An 11,291-nucleotide genomic window follows, 5' to 3' on the forward strand; every position below is an offset into this window, starting at 1 on the left:
TTAATACCCATCACCCACTTAACCCATCTCCCCACCCACCTCCCTTCCTGCAACCCTCAGTTTGTTTTTCTGTATTTAAGAGTCTTTTATGGTTTGCCTCCCTCTCTGTTTTTATCTTATTTTTTCTTCCTCTTCCCTTCCCCTATGTTCATCTGTTAAGTTTCTCAAATTCCACATATGAGTGAAATCATATGATATCTGTCTTTCCCTGACTTATAACTTTTGCTCAAATTTTAACAATCTCATATCTGTATGCCAAAATCCTTGTTAAAATGTAGCTCCAATACACAGTTTAACAGTGCTTTTTCCATGGGTATATCTGGACATTTTTATCAACAGAATAATTAAAGTCATGGTATTATGATTAGCCAAAGGTCTTTCTAGCAGAGCACTGATGAAGTCTGATTTAGCATATCATAACAAATGGCTTTCCAGAGACAGGAACAAAACACAATGATTTTTGTTCATGAAAGAGCTAACACCATATGCTAAAATGTCAAAATATAATCCAGAAAATTCAGGGTCTGTTAGAAGGCTTCCACTAATGACAACACTATGACAGGGTCTCCAGATATACAGAGAAGGAACATTCAAGATGTGGTGGAAACCTCAGTTAACAGGGAAACAAATCCTTGGAGCACAGAATACATCTAACAAAAATGGGGAACAGGGTGACATTGGCTATTCCTAAAGGACCACGGTTTCTCTGTATGGACCCAAACACCTTACAAAATAAAATGTGCCTTAATTATTGCTTATTTAAAATTATACTTTTACAGAGCTATTTAGTACCTGACACAGAGAAACAATCACATAGGGAAGCATTTGTTGGAGGTTTAACATGAAATCACACAAATAAAATTTGTATAAACAGAAATCCACATCGAGTCATGACACACAAAAGACAAAGTAAATACATAGAAAACTAATTGGCGGCTATCAGCAGTTGGACACAGTTGTGTCAGTTGTGTCTTGTACACGAGAAGTCTTTTACAAAATAATCACTTTAGATCAACAGAAGGCCAGTCTTCATTGTCATCCTGCAAGATGGGTTACTTGAGCAAGCTCCTCTTGTTTTCTTGTTTTCTCCAACATCCTCCTTTAGTATGGCTGGTAATTGTTTTGGTGATCGCCACCCCCTCCAGACGCCTTGCCCTAAGTGTCTGTTGGCCACTGTAGTCTGCATATCCCTGTCCATATCCATAGTTCCCATAGTTATACCCAATATAATCATAGTGGCCCTAGCCACAATAGTTTTGATTACCACCATAGGCACTACTGTAATTTCCATGTCTTTGATCATAATAGTTATTAAATCCTTGGTTCCAGTGTTGGTGCTGACTTCATCCATGAGAAGGCTTCTAGCACCACCTTGACCACTAGCTGCAGCCCCTCTTCCTCCTTCTTCTTGTTGCTGTTGCTGCTATATACCTCTTTGGGTTGTGTAATTGATTTCAGACTTCCCAGAACCAAATCGATGATATCTGCTTTCTAACAATTTCTTCACTGGCTCTTTGTCAGTACATGTGATAAAAAAAAATCCTCTTCTTTCATTTGTTTTTGTAGCTGTGGGAACATCAATATTTTCAATCTCTCTAAAGTCTCTGAAACATTTTTAAATTTGTTCTTCAGAAGTATCTGAGCTCAATCCACCCACAGAAACCTTTTTAGGGGGGTTCTTTTTCTTTTAAATCTTTAGCCTTGGGGCACCTAGGTGATTCAGTCGATGAAACGACTGACCCTTGATTTCAGCTCAGGTCATGATCTCATGGTTCCTGGGATCTGGCCCTACGTTGGGCTCTGTGCTGATAGTGCGGAGCCTGCTTGGGATTCTCTCTCTCCCTCTCTTTCTGTTCTCCCCTACTCTTGTGCACACGCTCTCTTTCTCAAAATAAATAAATAAACATTTTCCAAAAGGTTTTAGACCTTTTGGGATCTATCAATTTGCCATCCAGTTTGTGTTCTTTCAGTGCCAAAACTTTATCAACACTAGTAGCGTCTTTGAAAAGCACAAATCCAAATCCTCTTGATCTTCCAGTCACTGGGTCTGTTTTAACTGTGCAGTCTACAACTTCCCCAAGTTGAGACAAATATTCAGTCGGGTCTTTCTTGCCTGTGTCGCAGTAAACATTTTACTGTCATTCTCCTGGCGTTGATCTTGCATCCCTCTGCAAATTCCTCTATACTGATGTATTCATTCATGTCCTCCGTGGTGGCTGAGTTGTCCACTGCGGGTGCCGGCCACGTGGTCCAGGTCAGGCTGCAACAGCAGCAGCGGAACCTTGTATGGAGCTGGATTTAAAATGGCGGTGAAACTACGTACATACCACCCTGAACGCGCCCGAACTCGTCTAAAATGGCGGTGAAAGAGTCGTAGCTACTTTTATGAAAGATTATTTTCATTGTTTTATAAAAAAGAAACAGGTTGAGTAATGAATACATTAAGATAACTTTTGACAATCTAATAGATTGAAAGTGGTGATTGGATTTAAGGGGACTGTAGTATCTTGGTTGGGCTTTTTTTCCATCTTAGGATGACTCCCAAACTTTAATATTATGTCCAAATCCAAAAGCCTCCTGGATAACGTACATCTTAATGAGGGAGGAGAACATTGACTTACACCCTACCTAGCACATTTGTCTTCTAAAAATAAAATATTTTAAACATTTTTATCTTTCTTCCTGACCCCTCCTTCTGAATCTCCTGCCACATCTTTTCATTGGCTATTCATCAATCATCTCTGGAGTTTTTAATTAACCTGGTTCAAGTAACTGTCCCATACTTCCCATAATACTGCACTGAGCACTCCCCAAACTACAAGGTATCAACACTTTCAAGCAGAAGAAATGAAGCAAAACAGGTCATTTTCCCCAGCTAATGTTTTTCTTCTAGCATGTTCTTTGGGATTTTTAGTTTATCTATCTCTAGATAACTGCAGTGTAATGCCCCAAAATATATAATTCATACTTCTAGAGACTAACATACAGTAGATTGATAAATGTTTAACAATAAGCTCGGTAAACAACAACAAGAAAAAACCTTGATTGTAACATTTGCCCATTTCTATGGTCTGATTATGCATCCCTGCTATGACGACTTTTGAACTACCAATGTGATATTATGTTATTGAATGTAAAGTTAGAAGAAATGTGTTGTAGTACACTATTATGTATTTCCCCCGTATAGATTAAATAGACAAAATAACCTCAAGACCATACATGATAGTAAAATACAGTAAAATCATTAGGATGCAGTTTTCAGCCTTTATTACCTTTTAAAAATAATTCAAGTAAGTTTATATAGCTTAACTTTCAAGGACAGCTGTATTTAATAACCAACTTGTAAAAACAGCTTTCATTATCCAGCACATGCTGGATCTAGCATACCACTGGTAGTAGATGTTTTTCATACCTTTTGCTAGTTTTCATTAAGTATCTGAAATGAACAGGTTATCACTTGGTTTTAGTGATTGAGCATTTTGAACAAAATGAAAATTGATTTAAACATTTACTACCTTCCTTTAAATTGACAAAAGAAAAAGCAGTGTCTAGAAAGAAAAAAAAAGCTGTGCCTAACAGACCTAGAAAATTTCTTGGCCCTTCCTCTATAGTGTCTATTTCATTTATGTTATTTTCATGTAAATATATTCATGAATTCCTTTTTAAAAATGTGAAACTGTATGAAATGAAAAGATAATGAAAGCAAGGGATTGCACTGTTAATTTATCTAGTAATTTCAGCTTGGATTAAACTTTTCTTGACAGTTGCCTCTCACCTGTTTTATTTGTGGAAATGAAGAGGACAAAAGTCAGGTGCCTTTCTTAGAGATGTGTACACATTGCTGAGTTCAATACAAAAGACACAGTGATAAAAGTGCTCAAAGTTTTAAAACCTTGAAGTGGAATGATATTTCTTGATTCATTTAAGATTACATTCTAAGACTCATTGTACAATTCACTCTTAGATTACACTATAGACAGGCTGCTGCTTTTTTGGGAAATTTGCTATGAGCCATTATATTCCACTATGGCTCATTCTCTTGGCCCTCTCTGGATAGATTAGCAATGGACACCTTTCCAAGTTGGCTCATTGTCGTATGTTTCCCTGAATTTGCAACTGGGACCAATTAGCCAGTTCACAAGGCTGGAATTATAACACATAACCTCAATATCAATACAGATAGACAGATTTGTCATGGGGTCTAGAGAAGCAAAGGCATTTCTAGAAGGGGAAATAAATAGATAAATAGGGAAACAGGGAGAAAAGAGAAAGGCCAAGAGCTTTACAATGCTTGATTTCAGTTTCTTCCTAAATTTCCATGCATTTCTGCTTTGGGCTTCTATGAGGCATATTTAAGTTAGTTCTGTTATATATTTGAAAAGCACTGAATAACATATAAGGTTTAAGAGTATCTGTATTTCTGGCTCTGTTCATGTCAAAATGAACTACAGTGTCATTGATCTCTGCAGAAATGCACCGGTATGCATTTCATCCTGGTTCACCAATCCAGGTACAAGAATTTTAAAACAAGGAAAGAAACACAATACACTTTTAAATACATAGATTAGATGTGTTCTGGAAAGCAGGAAGAAAGTAACGAGGGAGTACCCTGTGTGTACCCCAGAAATAACGAATTCCCTGATCTCAGGATTACTCTTTGTGTTTTCCAGGCAGTATTTAGCCAGTGAATCAGTTAATTAACATTTATCAATTACGAGCTGACAGGTAATACAGAGGGGTCAGAATGCAGAACATCATGTCTTCCCTGTACACAATCGGTTAAGTCTTGGGAAACAGTTACAAACACATTGACAAAGAGTTTGTAATAATAATAAACATAGCTCTTGACTCTTATTCTCTGTGGGTCATGCTATTCTTTTTCATCTTCAAATCCATTATTCTTCTCTATTTAAGGTATCTGTGCATTAAGACTAATACCCTTGAGGAGATAAAAGCCAAATGCAAAAGCAGATTTGATCACAAGTTACGCAGATGGTGGTGATTTGATTAGGAATTTGAGCACTGGGCTGTCATCTGCAATCTCTGTAGGACTTGACTTTTTTCCTCTCCTGTTGTGTCGTTGGACCACTTGTGGTGAATGATAGTTCAAAAAAATACAGTTTGGTCAATACTGTAGTGATATACAACTCCCGATTTTTAAAATTCAATTTTCATTTTTCTTGTCTTCTCAAAAAAATTATCAGTCACTTTTTCTTTCTAGCTTCCATCACAGTATAATTCTTATATATAATAATTTACAATTATCTAACATGCTGCCATCTGCCATTGTGGAAGAAAACTCTTTAATGCTTATCTGCTGAGAGTTATGAAATTATACTGATGATAATGTCTACATCAATCCATTATCTGTAGGTATTCTCGATAAGTGAGAAAGTGAAAATAAATTAACAGGAACAAAATGGTATATTGCACCTTTCAGACATGAGATTTCCATAAAGAAATGGGTTAAAGTCATAAGAACTTAGTAAGTGAAAAGGCAATATAGAACATTCTTATTTTCATACAATTACTTACTGAATCCTTAACCTGACTTAAAAAAAAATATATTAGCATATACTTGAGAAAGCATATTTGTAATTGATTCTACAATCTAGAAAATAATTTGCAGATACTATAATTTATATGGAACTGATAAATTATAGCAAAAATTTTAAAAATTTATAATGGGTAAATATATGATAATGTTCAATTTTCTTATATATCCACAGCTTAATTATTATACTCTATATTTTAATAATTTAAAAATAAGGATTTCACTGTTAAAATTTGCAAACTGGCTCTTGCCTTCAATCTAAGATCATGACCTTAACTATACTTTTAGAACATATTCTTGGTCATATGCCTATCTATGTTTCAAGGCGGTGTCTTCTAAAAGTAATGTGGCCTCTTAGTTTCAGGAACAGTGCTCCTTATGTTCATAAAATATCTTAGCATCCTACAAAGATGTTGCATTCATAATCACTACGGCGCACAGGAATGCTTTCTAAGCACCTTCACCATCCTTGATGTGCTATCAAACTGAACCAATGATTTTTGAAAAATGATTATTTCCTTCAAGATGCCACCCTATTCAATTTGATAACTTATATTCTCATTGGTTCTTACAGAAGTTTTAGCAGCATTACCTTTATGCAAATCATTTCTCACCATTTCTAAAGGGCCAGAGCTCTCTGTGTCGCCTTTAACCATTCCAATGGGTCCTGTAACATCACTGCTAATTTTGAATGCTTTGCCTTTCTTTAGTGAGAAAGAACATCTTATGAAATGCAGAGTCCAAAAGTGGTTGTATTAGCTATGTATTGCAGCATAATAATATTGCCATAAATTTGGAAGCTTAAAATAACACCTATATATTGTCTCACTCTTTCTGCAAGTCAAGAGTCTTGTCTTTGGTTAGCTGGATACTCTGCTTTAGGGTCTTAAACGGGCAATCAAGGTGATGGTTAAGGCTGCAGTTTGCAGCCTCTTACGAGGTCTGACTGGGGAGAAACCTACTTCCAAACACACGTGGTTGTTAACAGAATTCACTTCTTTTCAGGCTACTGGACTGAGATCTGATTTTTCTTGCTGATTTCTGGCTACCCTCAGCTCTTTGACTTTCGATCTGAACATAGAAGCTTGCTTCTCCCAGGCCAGCAAGGAAGAGTTTCTTCCCAATATGGGTGTTGCAGTTTTATCAACATAATCATGTATATGTGATCACATATACCCTATCAACTTTGCCATATTCTATCAGATTAAAGCAAGTCACAGGTCTGCCACACTCAAGGGGAAGTCATAGCATAAAGATGTGAATACCAGGAGGTAAGAATCATAGAGTTTACCTTACAACCTGTGTCTCACAAAGAACCTCATTCTCAAAAAGCTAGCTGAAAATCTACTATTTGGCCATATCACCTTCTCCTCAAGTTTGTCAACCTCTTAGGTTGTTGGCTGGGTTCATTGTGAGAAGATTGCATTGCCTGAAAGTTCACACAGCTAACCTCTGGAACATCTTGTAACATGGGATAATTCCTGTGAGGATATTGTTCTACAAATGTATTCATTTTTATTCTCATTACTTTACAGTGGACAGATATCAGAACCTATCTGTGGTGACAGAATCAAACTATATTCAACATGTCTTCCTCATCAGATATTACTTCAGTGACTTACACTTTTCAGTTAAAATGGCTTTTTTTTTTCATTTGGGGAACAGATGTGAACCATCTGTTTTTAATCAAAAATCCATATTAAATTACACCTTTAATTCTAGTGATAAGTAGGGAAACATCTTAAATGCAATTTGACTTGTGTATATGATTTCTTCATTAGATTTACCTCCTTTTAAATATGTCAAAACCTCATTATCTTGAATGCCGATGATGTGATGAAGAGATTAAGATTCTGCACACTGTATAAACTATGCAGAGCTATAGGAGCAAATCTGAATTACAAAAGCATGTGTTGAGAGGATCATTAAGTAATTTGGTCCATTTAACATTATATGCCCATGAGACTATTCCATACTTTGATACTTTTATATCTTGAAGCAAGAATAGATTTAAAACAACTTTTGAAATTATTATTCGTTTATCTTACTTTTGCCTATGTATCTCCTTCAAAAGTCATGGGTAAAAAACTCAGAAATCTTTAGGTATCTAATCCACATAATCTTCAAACAAAGATTTACCTTTGTTACCTTTGTTAAAGATTACCTTTAAAAGGTAAAGGAAATGCTTTTGTATGATGTGAAGAGTTTTATATTCTCTTCTATTTTCATGGGCAAAGTCACGGCCATGGAGGGAGAGCTTACCCTAAATGATTGAAAGCTTTTCCACCAAAGAGGTAATTTACCTTCTAATATCAGACACTCTAGACTATTACAGGCTCTTATCACAAAAATGTTTTCATCATTTAGGACGTAATGGAGGGAGATTCCTCTCCCCACTCATTGGATACAATGTCAGTACAGCTCTGTACTACCACAATTCCGGAGACACAAGTGAGAGAAAAAAACAAAGAGAAAGAAGATTAATGCAGCTGTGACAATTTCCCTTTTGGCAGTTTATGGTTCCGTCTGGGGAAAACACTGTTGTCTTTTTGATGCTACCTGTGTAGTCTTGCTTTTCGGACATATTCACAGTCCGTTTCACAGCCCTGACTTGGCCCCAGAAACTCATATCTTTCCAAATCAGAGGCAAAAAGTCTTAGCAAGACTTTATCCATAATAGATGCAAACTTAAATTCTACCAAAATCACATATATTTTTCTTTTGCTTTCATTTAAAAAAATCATGTTAACAACATAGTGTATTCCAAAACATTCAAAGCACTGATTTTAGATAAAAACGTAAGTTGAAAGAGATGATCTTTAGGACTGGAGCAGTAAATGTTGTAATAGTTTCAGATGTGTAGTTAGGCTAGAACCAGCTGAATGTGTGCAGGATCATCAGGCTTCAGGGGAAGCACCAAAAGAAAGTCTGCATGGGATGTGTGGCTCAACCAAGCAGGCAGACACTGGATTGATTTCCCTTACAGGCCAGAAAATCAGGAGAGACAACTCTGTGTAATGCCAAAGCCCAAGGAGCAGACAGGCAGAAAGACCTCACAGGTTAGTTATGATGAGTGAGTGATTAAGAGTGGTGTCAGTTATGAAACTGTTGCTCTTAATGCTGCCAAATGCTGAGAAAAGTTGTCAGACAATGAGCCCACAGGCATAGAGAGACATCGGACTTCCAAATGCCTCCTTACTAAATAGATAAAGGCTATTAAAACCGTGCCAAATCTGACTTGTGCTCCTATCTGGTACAGAGAGGAGGGCTGGGGACAGCTTAATGGAGAGCTGGAAAACACACAACTCACTGGAAGATAAGAAATAACCACGCACGTGGCAGGAAAAAAAACACAGAAGATAATAGTAATAAGATAAGATAAGATGATAAGATAAAATAAAATAAAATAAATTAAATTAAAATAAAATAAAAAACAGTGTGAGTTGCATGTTTATTGAGTAGAAACTACATGGCAGGGCTCCCTCTAACATTGGAGATGCATCCAAGTCCTGGCTTCTCACACTCAGGTGGAAGATCACAGACCATCAACAAAACAACTAAGTCAGTTATGCTTTGTCAGAAGAGAGTGCATTTCAGAAGACAATTGAAGTAGACAAAGAAAATAGCCAGATGATTTGCATTTGTGGGGCTTAGGGACAGGACTGGAATTTTCAACAGAGCTGTAGGCGTGGCCTCCTTGATAAGGCAACACAGAGCAAGCAAAGTGGCCAGGTTTCTGGAAATACAGTGGAACAGGCCAAGGGAGCAGCACTTGGCAAATGTCCTGAGAGCAGAACATGCCTGGGGAGGGAGCGGTGGCAACAGAGGCTCTGCTCTGAGATCCCACCTGGTGCATGCCAGAACAGCAAGAGCCCCGTGTGGCTGGTGGAGAATGAGTGAACTGGGGAGTCACAGGGATGGGGTCAGAGATGTAAGAGAATCGAGTACAGATCATCGTGGCCCTCTTAAGCCATTGTTAGAACTGGGAGTTTGTGGTCTGAGAAATGAGAAAACATCGAAGTGCTTGAGAAGAAAAGTGAAATGATATGACATATGTTTAAGTCTCACGCCAGCTGCTATATTGGATGATTTTTTTTTTCTTTTCAGAGCCTCCTAAACTTTCTGTATTGTTCTATATTGTGTTTAATTATAATTAAAATTAAGCTTTCATTCCTTTTTTTTTCCCCTTAAAGCTAGTGCCAAGAACTGGAAAAAAAACTTCACCATTTTTGGGGACTCCACTAGAAAGTGTGGAAATAGTAAGACATTATCATTATAAAGTAACAGCAGCACTTACAAAAAGATAGGGCTATGGTAGTGGTCAACTAAATGTTATATAAGTTTGGAACTGTATATATATCAATGTATTTTATTATTAATATATTATAATATATAAGTTATTAATATATAAGTTATTAATATATAGAGGTATATTTTGCTGATGTGTGTGTGTTTGTGTGTGTGTGTGTGTGTGTTTGTGTATCACCCTCTGGCAGCAGTAATTATTCAAATTATAAGCAATCTTTTGCAGAGAAGATAAGGAAGGGATATGGACTCAACCTATTACCTGAGAAAGGAAAAACTGTCAGGGATGCTCATCACACAGTCTTGAAATCCACAGAACACCCCTCAAGTCACTGTTTTGCTTTTTTGTATTATTGTTGTTCTGGAAAGCATGTGGAAGTCACAGGCTGTTATCATAGTCCATTGTTCTGAGGCAAGATTCTTCTGGAACTTTTGCATTCCCACCCAAAATGCAGATTATCTGTGGGGACAAACCAGGAGTGCATGGAATTCTTGCAAATTACCTGTGAGTCGTCTGTCTCCAACTAAAATTATCCCTGCTTTCTTTTAATGTTTCCATCCTCACAATACTAAATCCAGCACTGCATGGCCACATGTTGGTTGAGTTATAGTTGAGTATCTTGGCAAAGCCATAATGTCTGTCCTACTTAAGTTGTCAGTGTTTTTATTGAATAGTGAGTTCATATGTGGGTCATTACATAAGTAACAATAAATGAACTAACCAACAGGTAAGTAACAGAGGGCTATGTTTGGAGCCAGGAATGACAGGATGTCATAAACTAAAGATTATACTTAATTCTCTCCTGTGTAATTGAGGTCTATTCAAGAAAAAAATGTTAAAAAACATTAAAAGTTAGAAAAAACCATTTGTTTGGCCTCAGCTATTTGGTGCACTGGACATTCTTCCCCATCATCATTAAAAGAATCTCAAAGAGCTCCCAGTCAGTATTCTCTAATTAAAAAAATAAAGTGAAAATTTTAATTAGAATGAAATTCATTTTGAAAATCAAGTTTATTTTTTATTCTGTGGTTTCATTTATTAAAATAGTCTCAGGGGTGCCTGGGTGGCTCAGTCAGATAAGTGGCTGACTCTGGATTTCTGCTCAGGTCATGATCTCATGGTTCATGGGTTCAAGCTCTGTGTTGAGCTCTGATTCTGACAGCATGAAGCCTGCTTGGGATTCTCTCTCCCTCTCCCTCTCTCTCTCTCTCTCTCTCTGTCTGCCTCTCCCTCACTCAAGTATTCTCTTTCTCCTCTCTCAAAAATAAACTTAAAGAACATTTTCAAAGATGAAAGACAATTTCTGAAAAAATGAAAGCAGTCACTTTTGCCCACATTATACTCTCCCTGGATATGTAAATTTATTAAAGTCAGTCAGGAATTAGGTAGCAGTGCTTTTTAATAAATAAGAAATCCAAACCTGTCAAAGAA

General features: G+C 36.8%; 1 pseudogene; it reads right to left on the reverse strand.

Annotated features, from left to right (window-relative positions):
- Positions 1 to 1,101: 1,101 nt before the first annotated feature.
- LOC115522933 lies at positions 1,102 to 9,509 on the reverse strand (annotated as a pseudogene).
- Positions 9,510 to 11,291: the final 1,782 nt, after the last annotated feature.

This window comes from Lynx canadensis, chromosome C2 (assembly GCF_007474595.2).
Source record: "Lynx canadensis isolate LIC74 chromosome C2, mLynCan4.pri.v2, whole genome shotgun sequence".
Lineage (NCBI taxonomy): Eukaryota > Metazoa > Chordata > Mammalia > Carnivora > Felidae > Lynx > Lynx canadensis.